The sequence below is a fragment of the Bos javanicus genome, chromosome 5 (assembly GCF_032452875.1).
Source record: "Bos javanicus breed banteng chromosome 5, ARS-OSU_banteng_1.0, whole genome shotgun sequence".
Taxonomy (NCBI): Eukaryota; Metazoa; Chordata; class Mammalia; order Artiodactyla; family Bovidae; genus Bos; species Bos javanicus.
In genome coordinates this window covers 75,236,287-75,256,415 of record NC_083872.1, presented here as the reverse complement: position 1 = coordinate 75,256,415, position 20,129 = coordinate 75,236,287, and the positions used below count along the sequence as shown (strand labels likewise).

The 20,129-nt window shown below is 45.5% G+C and overlaps 1 long non-coding RNA gene and 1 pseudogene across 1 annotated transcript; one reads left to right on the top strand and one right to left on the bottom strand.

The window, feature by feature from the left end:
- Window positions 1–244: 244 nt before the first annotated feature.
- LOC133247903 (zeta-crystallin-like) lies at window positions 245–1,747 on the top strand (annotated as a pseudogene).
- A 13,019-nt stretch (window positions 1,748–14,766) lies between these two features.
- LOC133247910 (uncharacterized) lies at window positions 14,767–16,996 on the bottom strand. The gene is made up of 2 exons (XR_009736561.1): window positions 15,886–16,996; window positions 14,767–15,044 (listed from the first exon to the last, which is right to left on the bottom strand). It is a non-coding gene; the product is annotated as an uncharacterized LOC133247910 (long non-coding RNA).
- Window positions 16,997–20,129: the final 3,133 nt, after the last annotated feature.

Sequence of the window (20,129 nt, the reverse complement as noted above, 5' to 3'; positions counted from 1 at the left end):
AGATGAAGAAACTAAAGCAGAGAGTAGTTCCGTAACACGTCCAAGGTCACATAACCTGCCCCTTCCTTGCAGGTTTCATCTTTTCTCCATTCAAGGTTGTTCACTGCCAGCAAATGACATGGAGGAAACATTCCTCATGAGATGTTGAGAAGGAACGTCCTCAGCCCCACCATATGGTCCTGCTTGGGGAGGTGTGCCTGCCAGGAGGAAACTAGCCTGGTGCTTCGGCGTGTGGGTGACCTTCCTGACACACCTGTGCAGGTTACCTGGACAAACCAGCCTCAGCCTCAATTTTATTCAGGAATTCAGTCAGCAGGAGTAGCAGTTCCTCTCTGCTCAGTTTGTCCCAGAGATACTCAGCGACATACTCAAAAAAGATCTCAGTATCTAGATGAAAGGAAAGGGAATAAGGTTAGAACTTGTGAAGTGAAAAAGGGAAAGCGTTTGTCGCCCAGCGGTCTTTGATTTTTTGGGACTGCGTGGACTGTAGCCCGCCAGGCTCCTCTGTCCATGGAATTCTTCAGGCAAAAATACTGGAGTGGGTATCCATTCCCTCCTCCAGGGGATATTCCCGACCCAGGGATCAAATACAGGTCTCCTCTGTTGCAGGCAGATTCTTTACTGTCTGAGTCACCAGGAAAACCCAGAAAAATGTGTGGTGGATAATAAATGGTATTGAGTAGCTTTTTTTTTTTTTTTTTAACCCTGTGGAATCTGAGGGAGGGCTTGCAGATTTTGATTTTCCAGCCTAGAACAGGTATCTAGATCACTATGGTGACAGGACAGAAGTTGGTGAGAGCTATTTGAGTTTTTGAATTTGGTGGACCCGAAGTGCTGAAACTCCAGTTGGATGTTGCTGTATCAATTCTGAAAGACCACCAGGTTCTAACAAAGTCCAAGCATGTGGTATAAACCCAGTGGACACATATATCCGCTCTGGCACTCACAGTATAAAATTATTTCTACCTTATACTCCTAGCTGAGATGTGGCTGGGATAGTAGAACTGCTGGAGAGAATATATCTGCTTTCAAGAAAGGTGACATTCACTACCAGGACGATCTCTGGGGGCTACACCAAGTTTGCTCTGGCAGCCCATCACACTATTCACACGTTGCCAGAAAAACTTGACTTTAAACAAGAAGCTACCATCAGCATCTCATGTTTTACTGCTATCGAGTCTGCTCCCCAGTGTCTGTGTGAAAGCTGGAGAAAGTGTTCTTGGGCAGGTGGAGGAGCTGGAAGAGCAGCATGCCAAATGGTTAGAGCTTATGGCTTAAAGATTTTGGGCACAGCTACTACTGAGGAAGGACAAAAGATTGCTTTCCAAAATGGAGCCCACGAAGTGTTTAATCACAAAGAAGCTAATAATATTGATAAAACTAAGAAATCTGTTGGTGAAAAAAGAGTTGACGTGATTATTGAAATGTTTGCTAATGTCAAACTTAGTGAAGATTTAAATTTTTTGTCACGGGGAGGACGAGTAATAGTTGTTGGCCGCAGAGGTCCTATTGAAATAAACCCACAGGATCCATGACAAAGGAATATAGCGCAAAAGGAGTAACTCTCCATTCATCCTCCAAGGAGGGATGTCAGCAGTTTGCAAGCAGCCCTCCAAGCTGGAATGGAAATTGGTTGGTTGAGACCAGTAATAGGCCTTGGGTATTCACTGGAGAAGGCAGCCCAGGCTCATGAAAATATCATTCATAGCTGTGGGGCTATGGGAAAATGATTCTTCTCTTAAAATGATTAATCCTTGCATTGATTTCCTGTGTAATGAGAGGTTTCTTACCTCAGTTTTGAGTACACTGTGTTTGCTTTGCTTAGCATTCATTTGATTCAGTGAGTTTCTTCTATTTAAAAAAATATTTCTTTTTAGCAATCATAGGCATTGGAGTGTAGTTTATTTTATAGCTGGCAATATTCTTTATGCCTTCTACCTCTCATCAGGGAATCATCATAATGGGAAATAGGATGTTAGTGGTCACTTGGCATTGGAGGACATTGCAGAAATTCCTAACCGATGCTTATCATTAATTCCATACTTTTGACTAAAACATGCTAATTTAAAAGAGGACTGCTTGATTTCCAAGCCTACTTCTCCTTATAAAGTTTCTTTAGTCTCTGATTAGCCCACAACTATATTGGACTCTTTGACGATTCTCTGAACTAAATAAGACCTCTTTTCCAAACTAATCTCATCTATAGCTACAAGTCTCTCAGAGGGGCAAGATAAACAATGTCCAGAGAAATCTGTTAGCTTTCCAATTTTCCCCAATATTTTATGCTCTTCACTAGGTTAAGGATTGATTACCAGTGATCCATGTACTCTGTGAGGACAGCAGCCTTATCTCTGGGATGATATGATACTAGGAGCACAGTTGGGCTTCCTAGGTGGCGCTGGTGGTAAAGAACCTGCCTGACAGTGCAGAAGATGTAGGAGATGCGGGTTGGATCCCTGGGTCAGGAAGATCCCCTGGAGAAGGGCATGGCAACCCACTCCAGTATTCTTGCCTGGAGAATTCCATGGGCAGAGGACGCTGATGGGTTATAGTCCATGGGGTCACAAAGAATGAGATGTGACTGAAAGGACTTAGCACATCCTTTGCATTGTTTCCAAATATATATGTATTGATTGGTTCAAATTCAAAGTAAATTTAAAATTATCTCTTTGTGAGACAGGGACCATATATTTTTGTTTAAATTAATAAAGAAATTTGATGCCTTAAGGATGATCTGCTTTTGTTATCATAACATGGTATCTGCAATAAATTCTACAGCACATTAAAAAAAAATGGTATTTAGTACATATTAGTTAAAATTCATTTTCTTGAGCAGCGATCACCTGGGCACTCTTGGCAGAGTAACCTGGGGTTATGGATGGAACTGTTTTCCCCCCACTCCCCAATTCATATGTTGAAGATTTAACCCCCTGGTGACTATATTTGAAGACTGGGCCTTTAAGGAGGTAATTATGGTAAAATGAAGTCATCATAAGTGTGGGGCCCTAATCCAATAAGTTAAATGTCTTTATTAGAAAAGAAGACACCAGAGTCTCTCTCTATTCCTTCCCTCTCCCCCAGAGGAAAGGCCATGTGAGGACAGAGAGAAAAGGCAGTTAGAATTTACACAACAGGTGGAGAGGTCTCACCAGAAACCACCACTACCTTGATTTTGGACTTCCAAACCTCCAGAAATAATGATCTAATCCTGGAATTTAGGTGTCTTCAGGAATCTACAATTTTAAACCTTCAGAAAAAGAAGGAGGGCTTCCCAGGAGATGCAGTGGTAAAAATTCGCCTGCCAATGCAGGAAGGAGATGCAAGAGTCATGCGTTCGATCCTTGGGTTGGAAATATCCCCTGGAGTAGGAGATGGCAACCCACTTCAGGATTCTTGCCTGGAAAATCCCAAGAACAGAGGAGCCTGGCAGACAACAGTCCATGAGGCCATAAAGATTTGGACACAACCGAACAACTGAGCCCACACACACACACACAAAGAGAAGGAATACAAGGGATGTGTTTTGTTAGTTACTACTTGTAGCAGAGACTGGCAGCACCCTATAAATGACTGCTTTCATGTTCTGGCAGTGGAACAAAAGAATATTCACATTAAATGCCATAAAGAATGTAATGACAATAAATAGCCTCAGATCAGTACAGAGCAAGATCACTGCTCAAATGAGTTACCAAAATCCCTGTGTGATTTCAGGGATCTAGAGGTTATGGAATTGTTCAATGTTAGTTGCTCAGTCCTGTCTAACTCTTTGTGACCCCTTGGACAGTAGCCTTCAAGTCTCCTCTATCCATGAAATTCTCCTGGCAAGAATACTGGAGTGGGTTGCAATTTCCTTCTTCAGAGGATCTTCCCGACCCAGGAATCGAACCTCGGTCTCCTGCATTGCAGGCAGATTCTTTTACCGTCTGAGCCACCAGGGAAGCCCAGGGATTATGGAATTGTAGGTAAGACATAGGCAACTAGGATATATATATATATATATATATATATATATATATATATATATATATATATGGAGGGTGGGGCTGGGTCACAATGTGAGATGTGTTTCCTGGTACATGCACACACAGATACATTATTCTTATTTCACAGATGAGGAAAGTGAGACTCAGACAGGATAAGGGACAGCCCAAGGCCAGTGAGCAGAAAGCTCAGAGGTGGAATCCAAGCTCAAGTATCAGACACTTCTTGGATATGACTTGAATCCTCCTTATTTTAAACTCCTGTGATTTCTTCACTCTACCATGCAGTACACCTAGAGGGACTTTTGCGAGTAATTTTTGGTGGTGAGCACACTGCAGCATATACAGAAGTAGAAATATAATGTTGTATACATGAAACTTATAGAATGTTATAGACCAATGCTACCTAATTTTTAAAAAGGTTTGAAGCCACCTGCCGTTGAGTAAGACTACCATGTGAGAGGCTTCATCTTGCTGATCAGAGACACTCAGGATGGGCAGTGAAGGGGTGGAGGCAGATGTGATCCTGTGTAAAACCCCATCACCCCTCCCCTCTTGGTGGGAGGTGGCAAAAGTCAGACTGGGGTTCAGTTCAGTGTCCACTGATCCTTGCAGAGTGGCTGGGCAGGTGGCAGGGCAAGAGCTGGATGGAAGGTGTCTGTGGTGATGCCCCAGGGTCTTGGAGCAGGAGGAGGCTCAAGCCAAGGGAGAGGGCAGGAGGAGCTCCAGGGATGCTGGGGGACCCCCCCTTGCTGCCCTGCCTGGCCTTGGGGACTCCCTCTGCTGTCTCCCTCCCCATGGACTGTCCTGGCCTCACTTCTGAGTCACTTGCTAGAGGGCAGTGGGGGAGGAAGTGAGCACCTAGCAAGTGGCTCCCCAAGGAGAGGGCTGGGAAAGAGGCTCTGTGGACACACTCCCGTTGGGGTACTCCACATGGTCCCCCTGAGGGGCTCCAGGATGCTTATCCATCCTCTTCTTGGTTCTTGATTCCTCTGTAGGTTAACTCTGCCTGGAGGAACCACCCTCAATTCTGGGTCACATGTAGGAACTGGCCAGAAAAGAGGCAGCTGCCTACCTGAGCGGTCTCCGAGGTTTTCTGAGCTCATGGTGGCAGCAGCGGGGTCTCAGAGATCTCCTGTCAGCTCCTTGTCTGCATCAGGCTGGAAGGAGGTGTGACCTCACCCTTGGGGAACATAAAACAGATTGTGGGCTCGATCACGAGTCAGCAGTGCCTGCAGGGAGCAGGGGGTGGTGAGGTCTCTGGTGAGTTCCCCTGGGATGGCCACCAGTGCCACGGGGAATTTAACGCACTATGGTTCTCTGTCCCCTGGGCTCTGCAGGTCACTAGTTAAGGAAAGTTACTCATCCCCACCCACACACACTCCCCCCAAGTCAGAGTCCTGCTCTCCTGTTGGGGCACAGGGAGAAGGTAATCAGACAGGGGACACCCATCTGCAAAGTTATCAGAGCAATAAAACCAGAGACAAGACCAGATAAGAAGGAATAATCTGGAAATTACGTGAGGCCAGGAACACTTGTGTTTACTAATTGGTAATAACTAATATTGATCCATTGTCTAGATTTGCAGGCTCCTGAAGCTCACCTGAACTTACATCAGCCGAAGTTTTCAAGCTGATTCCAGAACCTGGGCTTGTACCCAGTCTTTCTGATCTAAATCCCAGGTTTGTGATGATTATGCTCTACTCCCTTTAATATACAAAGATATTTATTTGTGGATATATGTTTATCAGTTAAATGAGCGCTTTCATTCCAAAATAATGTCTTGCTCTCTGCGCTTAATTCTCTGCCTTGATAAAGTTGCTGGTGATACAGCTCCCACAGCCCACGCCCTCCTTGCTTCTGCAAGAGCCTTTATCCCACAAAGGCCTGGAGTCCCATCGCCCCCACCCCACTTCCTGTATCCCTGCCCTGAGTGGCTGAGGACCCCAATGGTGCTCTGTACCTCTGCTGTCCTCCCCTGACTACTGGACTTTAGGTTGTTTCTAATTCCTTATGCAAATAATAGTGTAAAGAACATTCTCCTTGTATAAAACTACGTTTGAGACTGTTCCCTTAAGCTATATCTAAGAGTGGGATATAGCTAGATAGCTATCTAGGATGTAGGATATAGGATCTAGGATATAGCTATCTAGGCTAGACCATAAGGCATCAGCACCTAAAAAATATTCATACCTAGAGACACACTGTTATGCAAAGAAATTGCAGCAATTTATGCTCACACTCATGATATATAAGGGCATCCATCCTTTCAGACTTTCCCATTCTCAGTGTTCCTCAAAAAAAAGAGCAGTTCAGATTTTTATATATAAAAAATCTATTTTGGTTCTGCTTGTGATTATCTTGCCATGGGAGATGAGGAAGGAAAGCAAATGTTGATGACATTTAACTACTGTTTGAAGAAAGCAAAAGAGCCTTTGTCAACTACTCCTCCTGAGACCTGCCTGAAATGACAGTAGAGATACTTACAGTTATAATACCAGCTACTGATAAGAGTGACTTGTGTTTGCGGTCTTTGCTTTGCAATGGTATTTGCTCTAAAACTTTACAAATGACAACTTGTATTTTATTCTATTAGCCTTTGAGATGTGTAGCATTATATCCTCATTTACAAATAAGGAAGCTGAAGTACAGATGTTACATGACTCACCCAAGGTCAGAAGTCTTGCCCCTGGAACAGCTCCACCCGACAATCTGGGCTCAGGAACCCATAGCCTGCCTCTCCTCCCTCTGCTGCTAATAAAAACAAGCATGGGGGCAACGGGAGACCAGAGGCTTCAACAAATGTCTGAAGACTCACTGGACGGAGAAGTGATAGCTGAGTGAAGAGGAGCGCAGTGGAGGGAGAGAAACAGGGAGCGTTCACAGGAAGAGAAGAACGGTCTGCTGGGCAAAGCCCCAGAGGGAGCAAGATGAGAGGGAGGAAGAGGGGAGAGCAGGGGGCAAGTGTACCAACATCATGGCCCATCCCATATTCACAGTAGCCTTCACTCTTCACCAGACTTTTCAGAAAGCTACTTGAGAATGAGTTGCAGGAAAAAAATAGATTATGTGCTTGTTTAATTATGAAGGAAGGTAAAGGATACCCATGAGAGAGATAGACGTGGGATGCAGAAATCAGGAACATCAACCCAGAGGAAAGGGAATCCAAGGATCCCAGCTGGGCACGCAGCAGAACTAGAGAGAAACCAGTCCAGAATGGGATAAAAAGTCCAGAATCTTTGGGGAAAGGGGACTCAGTATCACATGAGGCACAGTTGGAAAGAAATGGAAAAAATGTTGAAGATAAACAGTACAAGGGGTGAAAATGAAGCCAATTAGAAACATCAGGAAAAACTAAAGCTATGCCAAAAATCATGTGCAGCTATAAGGTACAAGTTAGCTCTAAAAACATACTAAAATAACACAAAAATCTAAATTCTAAACTCATGTCCATTGAGTTGGTGGTGCCATCCAACCATCTCATCCTCCGTCATCCCTTCTTCTCCTGCCCTCAATCTATCCCAGCATCAGGGTCTTTTCAAATGAGTCAGCTCTCCACATCAGGTGGCCAAAGTATTGGAGTTCCAGCTTCAACATCAGTCCTTCCAATGAACACCCAGGACTGATCTCCTTTAGGATGGACTGGTTGGATCTCCTTGCAGTCCTACAGACTCTCAAGAGTCTTCTCCAACATCACAGTTGAAAAGCATCAATTTTTCAGCACTCAACTTTCTTTACAGTCCAACTCTCACATCCATGCATGACTACTGGAAAAACCATAGCCTTGACTAGACGGACCTTTGTTGGCAAAGTAATGTCTCTGCTTTTTAATATGCTGTCTAGGTTGGTCATAACTTTCCTTCCAAGAAGTAAGCGTCTTCTAATTTCATGGCTGCAATCACCATCTGTAGTGATTTTGGAGCCCAGAAAAATAAAGTCGACCGCAGTTTCCACTGTTTCCCCATCTATTTGCCATGAAGTGATGGGACCAGATGCCATGATCTTAGTTTTCTGAATGTTGAGATTTAAGCCAACTTTTTCACTCTCCTCTTTTACTTTCATCAAAGGTTTTTTAGTTCCTCTTCACTTTCTGCCATAAGGGTGGTGTCATCTGCATATCTGAGGTTATGAATATTTCTCCCAGCAATCTTAATTCAGGCTTGTGCTTCTTCAGCCCAGGATTTCTCATGATGTACTCTGCATATATGTTAAATAAGCAGGGTGACAATATACAGCCTTAGTATATTTGTATATCTGAAAAGTACTGCTTTCCGGATTTGGAACCAGTCTGTTGTTTCATGTTAAGTTCTAACTGTTTCTTCCTGACCAGAATTTTCAGGAGGCAGGTCAAGCAGTCTGGTATTCCCATCTCTTGAAGAATTTTCCAGTTTGTTGTGATCCACACAGTCAAAATCTTTGGCATAGTGAATAAAGCAGAAGTAGATGTTTTTCTGGAACTCTCTTGCTTTTTCAATGATCCAACAGATGTTGGCAATTTGGTCTCTGGTTTCTCTGCCTTTTCTAAATCCAGCTTGAACATCTGGAGGTTCGTGGTTCATGTACTGTTGAAGCCTGGCTTGGAGAATTTTGAGCATTGCTTTGCTAGCATGAGAGATGACTGCAATTGTGCGGTAGTTTGAACGTTCCTTTGCATTGCCTTTCTTCGAGATTGCAATGAAAACCGACCTTTTCCAGTCCAGTATGAAAAGGCAAAATATAGGACACTGAAAGATGAACTCCCCAGGTCGGTAGGTGCCCAATATGCTACTGGAGATCAGTGGAGAAATAACTCCAGAAAGAATTAAGAGACGGAGCCAAAGCAACAACAACACCCAGTTGTGGATGTGACGGGTGATGGAAATAAAGTCCGATGCTGTAAAGAGCGATATTGCATAGGAACCTGGAAGTTGGGTTTATGAATCAAGGCACATTGTAAGTGGTCAAACAGGAGATGGCAAGAGTGAATATTGATATTTTATGAATCAGCAAACTAAAATGGACTGGAATGGGTGAATTTAACTCAGAGGACCATTATATCTACTACTGTGGGCAAGAATCCTTTAGAAGAAATGAGTAGCCATCATAGTCCACAAGAGTCTGAAATGCAGTACTCTGCTTTTTAATATGCTGTCTGGTTTGGTCATAACTTTTCTTCCAAGGAGGAAGCGTCTTTTAATTTCATGGCTGCAGTCACCATCTGCAGTGATTTTGGAGCCCAGAAAAATAAAGTCGACCGCAGTTTCCACTGTTTCCCCATCTATTTGCCATGAAGTGATGGGACCAGATGCCATGATCTTAGTTTTCTGAATGTTGAGATTTAAGCCAACTTTTTCACTCTCCTCTTTTACTTTCATCAAAGGTTTTTTAGTTCCTCTTCACTTTCTGCCATAAGGGTGGTGTCATCTGCATATCTGAGGCTATTGATATTTCTCCCAGCAATCTTTATTCCAACTGAGTTTTATCCAGCCTAGCATTTCCCATGGTGTACTCTGCTTATAAGTTAAATAAGCAGTTAAATAAAAACTAAAGAGATCTCTTGATGAAAGTGAAAGAGGAGAGTGGAAAAGTTGGCTTAAAACTCAACATTCAGAAAACTAAGATCATGGCATCTGGTCCCATCACTTCATGGCAAGTAGATGGGGAAACAGTGGAAACAGTGACAGATTTCATTTTCTTGGGCTCCAAAATCACTGCAGATGGTGACTGCAGCCATGAAATTAAAAGATGCTTCCTCCTTGGAAGAAAAGTATGACCAAACTAGACAGCATATTAAAAAGCAGAGACATTACTTTGCCAACAAAGGTCCGTCTAGGCAAAGATATGGTTTTTCCAGTAGTCATGCATGGATGTGAGAGTTGGACTATAAAGAAAGCTGAGCGCTGAAGAACTGATTCTTTTGAACTGTGGTGTTGGAGAAGACTCTTCAGAGTTCGTTGGACTGAAAGGAGATCCAACCAGTCCATGCTAAAGCAAATCAATCCTGATTATTCATTGGAAGGACTGATGCTGAAGCTGAAACTCCAATACTTTGATTACCTGATGCAAAGAACTGATTCATTGGAAAAGATCCTGATTCTGGGAAAGATTGAAGGCAGGAGGAAAAGGGAACGACAGAGGATGAGATGTTTGGATGGCATCACCGACTCAGTGACATGAGTTTGAGTGAACTCTGGGAGTTGGCGATGGACAGGGAGGCCTGGTGTGCTGCAGTCCATGGGGTCGCAAAGAGTTGGACATGACTGAGTGACTGAAGTGAACTGAACTGAAGCAGGGTGACAGTATACAGCCTTAAAGTACTGCTTTCCAATTTTGAACCAGTCCATTGTTCCACGTCCGGTTCTCACTGCTGCTTCTTCACTTGCATACAGGTTTCTCAGGAGGCAGGTAAGGTAATAATAATTTTGAATAATTGAATAATTATTTTTGAATAATCTAAAGATTTTCCACAGATTGCTGTGTTCCACACAGTCAAAGGCTTTAGCATAGTCAATGAAGCAGAAGTAGATGTTTTACTGGAATTCTGGAATTCTCTATGACTTAAAAGATGTTGGTAATTTGATCTCTGGTGCCTCTCCGCCTTTTATAAATCCAGCTTGTACATCTGAAAGTTCTTGGCTCATGTACTGCTGAAGCCTAGCTTGAAGGGTTTGAACATTACCTTGCTAGCATGTGATATGAGTACAGTTATGTAGTCATTTGAACATTCTTTGACATTGCTCTTCTTTGGGATTGGAATGGAAACTGATCTTTTTCAGTCCTGTGGCTACTGCTGAGTTTTCCAGGTTTGTTGACATATTGAGTACAGCACTTAGCAGCAGCATCTTTTAGGATTTGAACTCGTGAGAGGGTTAACACTCAGGTAGGAAGGCCAGGGGTCCCCAAGCAGCAGGAAGAAATAAACTGCAAGTGGCAGATGTTTTTTTTTTCTTTAACATAAAATTAAAGGAGGCTCCTCTAATCATGTGTTGCCATGAGGACACTTGGTTCTGAACTTAGTGTCAGAACTTAACCTAGGGCTACTAATGGCTCAGCAAGCCAATGCGTTTTTCTCTTGGAAATGTGTTCCTTAAGCTATGCTAACCAAACTATGTATTTGCTTTGGAATCTGCTTTTCTTCACATTGATTCCCCCTAAGACTAACCTTTTCTCAAACTTGAGCTGATAATGGCTCAGCAAACCAGTATGTCTTACTAATTGTAATATTTTTCTTAAGCTATATTAATGAGACTATGTATTTGCTTGGAAATCTGCCTTTCTTCAAGATGCATGTCAATTGTTTTATGGCTGGAGATGACTCCCCTTGTGCCATCCTATCTCAAAATGTATGTTGTGGGAGAGGAGCCTGGTGCAACACTCTCTGTCTGAGGCATTTCTTTTATCTGATAGCAGCTTGCTATCAGGTATACAATGCCCTGCTAAAAACTAGCAAGTGGTCACTCTTTCTGCCCTTTCTGATGTCTATGTTAGAAGCTTTCTCTATCCCTTTTACATGTTAGTAAAACTTTGCTACACAAAAGCTTCAAGTGATCAAGTCTCATCTCTGGCCCTGGATCAAAATCCTCTCCTCCAGAGGCCAAGAAGCTGGGTGTCATTAAAGGGTCACAGCCACAGCCTTTCAATAGCTCAGCTGGAATTCCATCACCTCCACTAACTTTGTTTGTAGTAATGCTTCCTAAGGCCCACTTCACTTCATACTACAGGATGTCCAGCTCTAGGTGAATGATCAAACCATTGTGGTTATCTGGGTTAAGACCTTTTTTGTATAGTTCTTCTGTGTATTCTTTTTTTTAAAATTTAATTTAATTAATTAAATTTTTTTTTTATCTTCTGTGTATTCTTGCAACCTCTTCTTAATATCTTCTGCTGCTGTTAGGACCATACCACTTCTGTCCTTTATTGTGCCCATTTTTGCGTGAACTATTCTCTTTGGTATCTCTAATTTTCTTGCAGAAATCTCTAGTCTTTCCCAGTCTATGTTCTCCTCTTTTTTTTTTTTTTTGCATGGTTTGGTTAAGAAAGCTTTATATCTCTTTTCTGTTTTTTGGAACTCTGCACTCAGATGGGTGTATCTTTGCTTTTCTCCTTTGTCTTTTGCTTCTCTTCTTTTCACAGCTATTTGTAAGTTCTCCTCAGACAACTAGTTCCCTTTTTTGCATTTCTTTTTCTTGGGGATGGTTTTCATCACTGCCTCCTGTACAATGTTATGAACCTCCATCCATAGCTCTTCAGAGAGTCGTCTATCAGATCTAACCCCTTGAATCTACTTGTCACTTTCACTGTATAATTGTAAGTAAGGGATTTGATTTAGGTCATATCTGAATGGCCTAGTGGTTTTCCCTACTCTTTTCAACTTAAGTCCGAATTTTGCAATAAGGAGCTCATGATCTGAGCCACAGTCAGCTCCAGGTCTTGTTTTTGCTGACTGTATAGAGCTTCTCCATCTTCAGCTGCAAAGAATATAATCAATCTGACTTCAGTGAAATGTTACCTGCCCTTGGAGGACCAGCTCCGAAGCCTTTTTCCTCTACTGCCTTCCCCCACTTTCTCTCCAGGCACCCCTGGAATCTTGCACTTCCCTGATTGTGACTCTATTTGTGTTGAGTTTCTTCAGCTCCCAGCACTGGGCAGGGGCCCTTTCTCTTCTCTGCTCTTCCTCCTGCTCCAGAGCCTCCAGGGCACCCTCCAACCTCCTGAACACAGTCTGGCTAAAACACGAGGTGTGGGACCTGTTACTGGGACATGAAACAACCAGCTTCTTGAAGACACAGCACAACCCTTTTTTTCCCTATGGTGCAGTAATTCTATTTGCTTTCCTTGTCTGTCTGGACGAAAAGCTCTTTCTGACAGACTCTGTTATCAGATTTCTGAGCATTTCCATTTACAGGCATTCCCCTGAAGAAGGAATTCATAAGGCCTGGACTCCATCTTAGGCCTGTTCTCCATCTTAGGCCTGTTCATGCTGAGCATGCTCAGCCACCTTTCCAATGGACTCTGATCTCTGTGTTTAGTGCCTATGAAAACAACAACAGAAGGATAAGACCCCCTCAAGACAGGAGAACCTTGAAGATCATATCTAGGTTACTCATCGCCTAAGAGAAAACATACACGAATCACCCCTTCCTCCAGACAGGCCATAAATTTTTGTGTATCTATCGGAATGTAACCTCGGGTTTATTGATTATTGGCTAATTGTTTGCCTGTTTGAGCACATGAGCACATAGCACGTGAATGATGGGGTTATTGGGATTGTATTTTCCTTGGTTTATGTAAGTCTCAAGGAATTTGGAGTGGTGGGTTCAGACACATACATATGGGGTATGAAAGATTTTCACAAATGCTGGTCGGGGTCCTTGGCTAAAGAGGAGACTCTGCCTTGGGCCCGGCAGTGTAATAAACTGCACTCCGCTATCTGAATTGTCCTTCTGAGTGAGTTTGTTTCCTGGAATGTGTGGCTACAACACCCTAATTTCCAAAACATCACCCTCTGCCAATGAAGTGTGATGTGAGGCCTGTATCCTTTTTCCTCAATGCCATCCTGGTTTAAGAAAAGTTTCCTAGGAACACTACTTTCAGGTAGCAGGAGACACCTGCATTTCCTCATGTCTCCTTACTCTAGTCACGATAGTTTTCTATAAGAAGAAAGATATGGGTTTCAGCTAAAATCTGAAAGATGCTTTACTGCACTGGAGGCTCCTTTGAAGGCATAGAAGAACAGTGTGTTCCTTTTGACTGCAGTAGGTACCTGTTAAACATGTTCTCTTTAAGGAGAAGAAGAAGGACATAGGCAGGGGGAGAGGGAGTTCAGGACAGCAGGTGAGTAGGAGGGAAAAAAAGGAAGGAAGGGGAAGATAAAAGAGGGAAGAAATAGAGGATGAAGAAGAAACAAAAAGCTTCTAATCAATCAATCAATGAAACCTGAAGGGATCTAAATGTAAACCCTAAAGAAAAAAGAAAAAACATACTGGGAGAAAGGAAACAAACTGGAAAAATATTGTTAAGGAAAACTTTCTCACCAACACACAAATCCCAGAAACCATTTGACCTCAAAAATCAAAAATGTCAACGGATACCATAAACTAGATCAGAATATAAGATAAGCGACCTGGAGACAAGGTTTGCAATATATTGAGTAGACAAAGGTGAATATTTCTAACACAGAGAGAAACTACAAACCCACATGTGAAGACTGAAACCAGCTTTTAAGAAATGCGTAAGAGATCTGAAAGGGCTTCCCAGATGGCTCAGACAGTAAAGAATCGGCCTGCATTGCAAGAGATGTGGATTGGATCCTTGGGTTGGGAAGATCCCTGGAGGAGGAAAATGGCAACCCAATCCAGTATTCTTTCCTGAAAAAATCCATGGACAGAGGAGTGTGGCAGGCTAAAATCCATGGGGTCACAAAGAATCTGTCACGACTAAACTCCTAAGCAGTCACGCATGCACGAGATGTAACAAACAATTCCCAGGGAGGTGATTTGTCCAGGGTCATACAGCTCTCAGAGGGCAAGAGGGCAGAGTGGAAGCCAAGACCAGGCCTTCTGACATGGGTATGTAAGTGGGGAATGGGATTTTACTTTATTTAAACTGATCAAAATATACATTCTATTTTAATCTTTTACTTAATTTTTTAACCTTGAATCCCAGTATGTGGGATCTTAGTTTCCCAGCCAGGGACTGAACCCACAACCAATTCAATGGAAGTGTTGCAGGAAGGGGGACCCCTTCCAGGACCCAAAACTGGGCTCTTGTCTAACACTCAGAAATGAATTGTCCGAGGAGACACATGTGCTGACAAAGCAAGAGATTTTATTGGGAAAGGGCACCCGGGTGGAGAGCAGTAGGGTAAGGGAACCCAGGAGAACAGCTCTGCCTCGTGGCTCACAGTTTTACGGTGATGGGGTTAGTTTCTGGGTGGTCTTTGGCCAATCACTCTAGTTCAGAATCTTTCCTGCTGGCGCACGCATCGCTCAGGCAAGATGGATGCTAGCGAGAGGGATTCTGGGAAGTGGACCAACACGCGGTGTCTCCTTTCGACCTTTCCCGAACTCTTCCGGTTGGTGGTGGCTTGAAAGTGAAGTCGCTCAGTTGTGTCCAACTCTTTGCCACCCCACGGACTGTAGCCTAACAAGATCCTCTGTCCATGGGATTTTCCAGGCAAGAGTACTGGAGTGGGTTGCCATTTCCTTCTCCAGGGGATCTTCCCAACCCAGGGATCTAACCCGGGTCTCCCACACTGTAGACAGACGCTTTGCTGTCTAAGCCACCAGGGAAGTCCCAGGAATATGCTTTTAATAACCCCAAAGTTTCTAGGTTTGTCTCTGCTTGTTTAAACACATAGATCTAAGGTCATGCCCCTCTTGTTATACTGACATGTCTACAGTTTGGCTTTTTTATCTTAATGTTGCAAACCCAGCATCATCATGTGGACAAAGTACAGTAAGCCCTCTCACTCTATGAGGGCCGTGCTTTGTCCCTGTCAGCCTCAGCACAGCACTCTGGGGGAAGCCTCAAGGTGGCCAGGCCACAGGAGGAGAGAGTCTGACCCCACTACCCTCCTCTACCCACTCAGCTTTCTCTAAATTTCCCAAAGGACTGAGCATCCCCAACACCGCCTTCCTTCTGGGGTCACCGGTCACGTCTCAGGAGTCCACATCCTGAGCTGAGCCAATCTGACCAGGTATCACCCTCCCTCTGCACTGTTCAGGGGACCAGGTGGTGGGAGGAAGCCGTCAGACACATCTGCTTCCACAACCAGGCTCTGCTCCTGCTTAACCTGCTGCCTCAGCCATGACCTCACCTCTCTGAGCTTCCATTTCCTTCTTCTGTCAACCAATCACAATCATCTTTTCTCAGACATTCATCCTGAGGATGGGGAGGGGGGTGGGGGCCCTACCCGCCTGCTTACCCAGGAATCTTCTCTGGCTGAGTGTGAACAAGATCCAGTTGTTCTGAGCTCTGCAGATGCAGCCACCAGCTGTGCATCTCTGCAATAAACCACACACGTTGTGTCGGTCCAGATACACTTGGAGAAGCAAAAGAGAAAGTGAACGCCCTCACATCTGGATTGCTCAGATTAAATAAACACTCTGCCTACCAGGTCCCACCCTGGGCTAAACCCAGACTGTTGACTCCCTTAGCTAAACAAGCCACGCTTGACATGCCAGGTTCTTATTGACTCAGCACACCTTGCCCTGGGCTCTCCGAAGGAAGACCTGCCACCAACACACTGTGAGCCCCTTTTCCAATCCCTCCCCCTTCCCATGGGCTTCTTCCAGTCCCCTCGACCCTTCTATCCACTCACGCTCACGAGCCTGCCTGCTTTATTCATCTTGATGCCACCAGCACGTGGCACAGTCCTGGAACATAGCAGCTGCTCACCATATACTGGTCATATTCTTGCTGAGAGCCATGTCCATGTGGGTTCAGAGTCCACTGTCCCCTGTTCAGCTCCCACAGTACCTGGGAGAGGGGCCTAAGGCCACCCTTCAGCCACTCTATCCATGCCTCTACCCTCAACACTTGTGATCAGATCCTTCTCGACTTGGCCTTGATGAAAGGGATGGTACAAGTGCCTTTTGTCCCAGTGAGCCACAGGAGGAGGGCTGGCCTTGGCGGTCACCGCCATTAGGAGGACGCCTAAGTTTGCAGGAAGGGCTGAGAGCACACTGCTCTTTTCTCCCCTGGCTCATTTCCACCTGACAACAGATATATTTCTCTCCAAATGGAGGACTTTTACAGGAAGGCTCGTGTCCTGGTGTCACACAAGTGTATGTTCCTTGGTTCTTTGTCTTGTCACAACAAAGATTTGGAGCGATGGACATTAAAGCCCTCAGAGTGTCACAGCTCTTGGGTCTTGGACAAACCATGTTATAGCTCTTAGGCAAATCAGTGTTACAGCTCTATTTTATTTAGAAGATAGCAGGAGAATCTATCCTTGAAGTGTGAGGGCATGCCAACCCAAAGACTCGAAGAGAAGAGAGTGGAGGAGAGCGCAGGGGAGGGGGAGAGAGAGAGAGAGAAAGCACTTTGGCTCCTCCTTTTATATGTTTTTTCCTTCCTTGGGCCTGCCCTATGCAAATTGGGCTTAGCCAGGGGTGCTGTTTGTTCTACCTGAAGTCTTCACTCTGGTCCTCGGACCTTCCTTTGACCTTCCTTTGTTCTATTTTCGCGGGCTTTTCCCTTCCTTGTCTTTTAGCCACAGCCATTTTGGACTCCTTTTCCCTATTCTACCTGGTAACTCAGAAAAGTCTACAAGAGAGAGCCAACCCTTTTCCTTTTTAGTTCCTGAGAAGAGACTCATTGTGGGGAGAGGACTGAGCATGTGCCAGGGTCTGTGCTGGCACCATCCTCACATTTCCTATTTAATTCTCACATCATCTCTAGGAACTGTCAGCTCCACTGTACAGATAAACTGAGAAGCAAAGACAGTCCTGCAGCTGGACTGCTAGTGGACTTTTCTGCTTTGTCCCAAGCAGAAGGGGCTGCAGTTTTCCTGGAACCGTGACCCCTCCTGGAGGCCTGCTTGACCTTCCATCAGGGCTGCTTCATCCCAGGAAATGTCCCTGGGCCATCACGGCCACTTCTTCCCTGCTTTTAGGGGAGGGACATAAGAGTGATGAGTGTTATTTACGAGGACCACACACTACTGTTTGGTCTTACAATCACGCATAATAAAAGCCATGAATTTAATTTGATTTTGCAGACAAGGAAGAGGGGGTTGCAGGGAGTGGAGTCGGGGAAGGGAGAGGCAGGGAATTTCTTCCAGCAACTCAGGGACTTCTATTTGGCAGGAAAATGTCAGCAGCTCATGTCTTGCAAAAGTCCATTTGTCCAAACACCACACACTCACGCTCTGTCCACAGAGTTCAGAGTTCAGGCTGGAACAGATACCCCTGAGCACAGACTCAGAGGGGTCAGGCAGTAAACATTCAGCTGCCCTGCCCACTAACCTGCACAAGTCCGCCCCTGACCCCACAGGAGCTGCCGGGACTCAAGGATGCCTCCTCCCTGGAGCTTGGGATCCTCTGGGAGTGACCCCTATAGAAGGGGCTGTACAGGGAGGAACAGTGGGAGGCAGGGGTTTTCTTGGATGGAAAATCTGAGCGCAGTCACCCCTCCTGACTGCTCACTTTAAACCTCAGGCAGAAATCCAGGAAGCAAGGAGCAGGGAAAGCACGTGGGCCTCCCTGTGGGACACCTGCCGGCATGAGGGTGCCCAGGCCCCACTTCCTCAGTGCCTTCACCACAGGACAGCTGGGGCCCCTGAACTGTGGGTGGGCATCCCAGGACTTACCTCCTGGCCAGGTAGCCCCTGCAGCAGGCCTGGAAGCCAATTATGACTTCCGTGATCTTCAGGTCCTGCTCTTCCTCAAGGTGGGCCAGTACGCCGGCCCAGAAGAAGACCTTGCTCTCGCTGATGCGGTACAGGTTGCTGTCGAGCTCAAGGGCTTCGATCTAGAGGAGGAGAGCCGGCTGCTAGCCCTCTCCAAGAGGCTACCCCTGCCACCAAGGAACCCTGGAGCAAGGCCAAAGTCGAGGGAGGGCCTAGAGCTAGGGTTGGGCCTACTGCTGTAGGCAGCCTCACCTGGTTCAGGGAAATGAGACTGAAAGGAAGCAGGGAAGTGGGCAGGTGGGGTTCAGCAGCACAGGGCAGATAACAAGTCAGACTTGTAGGGAAAGAAAATCCTCGGCTCTGAAAGGACCTTACGTGCAAACATCTCTGCCCACATGCATTTCTAACCACGGTGGCAATGGACATGGGGGTTCAGGCGGCATTACTTTAGATAAATAGAGGAATGGAGTTTCTTTAAACAGGCATTTTAAAGTCATGAGTGGCTTCAACATCCTAAGGAGCCAGAGGAGTCAAGCACGCAAGGCCAAGCAGTGCAGGGCCATGTGGAGGATGGTGGGCGAGGACCAGAGCTGGCTTGGGAGCAGCACTGTGTCAGTATAAGTCTCTTGTCACCAGTTGTCATCGACGGGGAGACTGAGTACAGCCTGGCTCATCACATATCCGAGAGTAACCAACTGTGAGACATTCTGTACAAACAGCACAACATGCTGAGAAGGACCAGCTTTAGTCTAAGCTCGGACCTCTGCAGACTCAGGACACTCCTGCTCAGTTAGGGCCAAGCCCCAGGAATAAGCCAACTGGGGAAGGTGCGCCAGCTGGTGTGACGGCAGCTCTGCCACTTACTGGCCATACCTTGCAGATGTTTGGGGTGTCTGGAGGCCTTACTGGTTGTTTCAAGTAGGGATTGCGTTACTGACCTTGGTGGGGAGGAGTCAGGGTTGCCGCTAAACATCCTACAATGCACAGGACGGTCCTGGACAGTAACGACTGATCCGGCCTCCACCCCTCAGGAAGGGCAACGTGGAGGCTGAGAGGCCCTGTCGCAGAGTACTGACAGTGCAGTGCTAGGCTTCCCAAGACTATTTAATTCATGTTCTCTGACACAGTGCTGGTCACCTCCATTTTCCATGTGAGGCAACCAAGACTCAGAGAGGTGAATTCTCTGGCCCCAAATAACACAGAGATAGAGCCCCAATACAAACTCCAGGGCCAGCACCTTTAGCACAAATCTCACTTCCTTACCTGGAAAATGCACCTAATAATAATACACAGCCAGAGCACCTCACAGGACCGCTGCAAGCGTCTAACAAAACGGAACATGTGATGATGAATAAGTACCTCCCACCTGCCCCCACCTCGGGTTCAAGGTCATAGAATCCTCTCTGTCTCCCAAGAAGGTCCAGCCGCACCTTCCTTTGTGTGCGCTCCTCACTTTGCCAGTGAAGTGGATGATGCAGAAATCTGCTTTGTCCTTCAGCTGCTTGGGCTTCTGGAACTTGGGGTGGGTGTTCTGCTCCTGCACCACGTTCTCCTCGAAGCTCTTTCCCGTGGCTTTGGGGAACCAGTACTCCTCATCCAGCAGGGCAAGAATGCCAGGGGGCCTGCACTGAGGGGGACACAGTACCCCACAGATGAGCTTGACCTGCAAACCTACCCATTGTCACCAGAAACTCCAGATTTTCACCAGAATGTGGGCAATTCTTCCCTCACCATGGGAGAAAAAACAAGCATTACTGAAAGCACTCAACTTAAGAGCTCTAGTTTAAAAAGGAACTTCTGGTATCCAGGCTACAGCC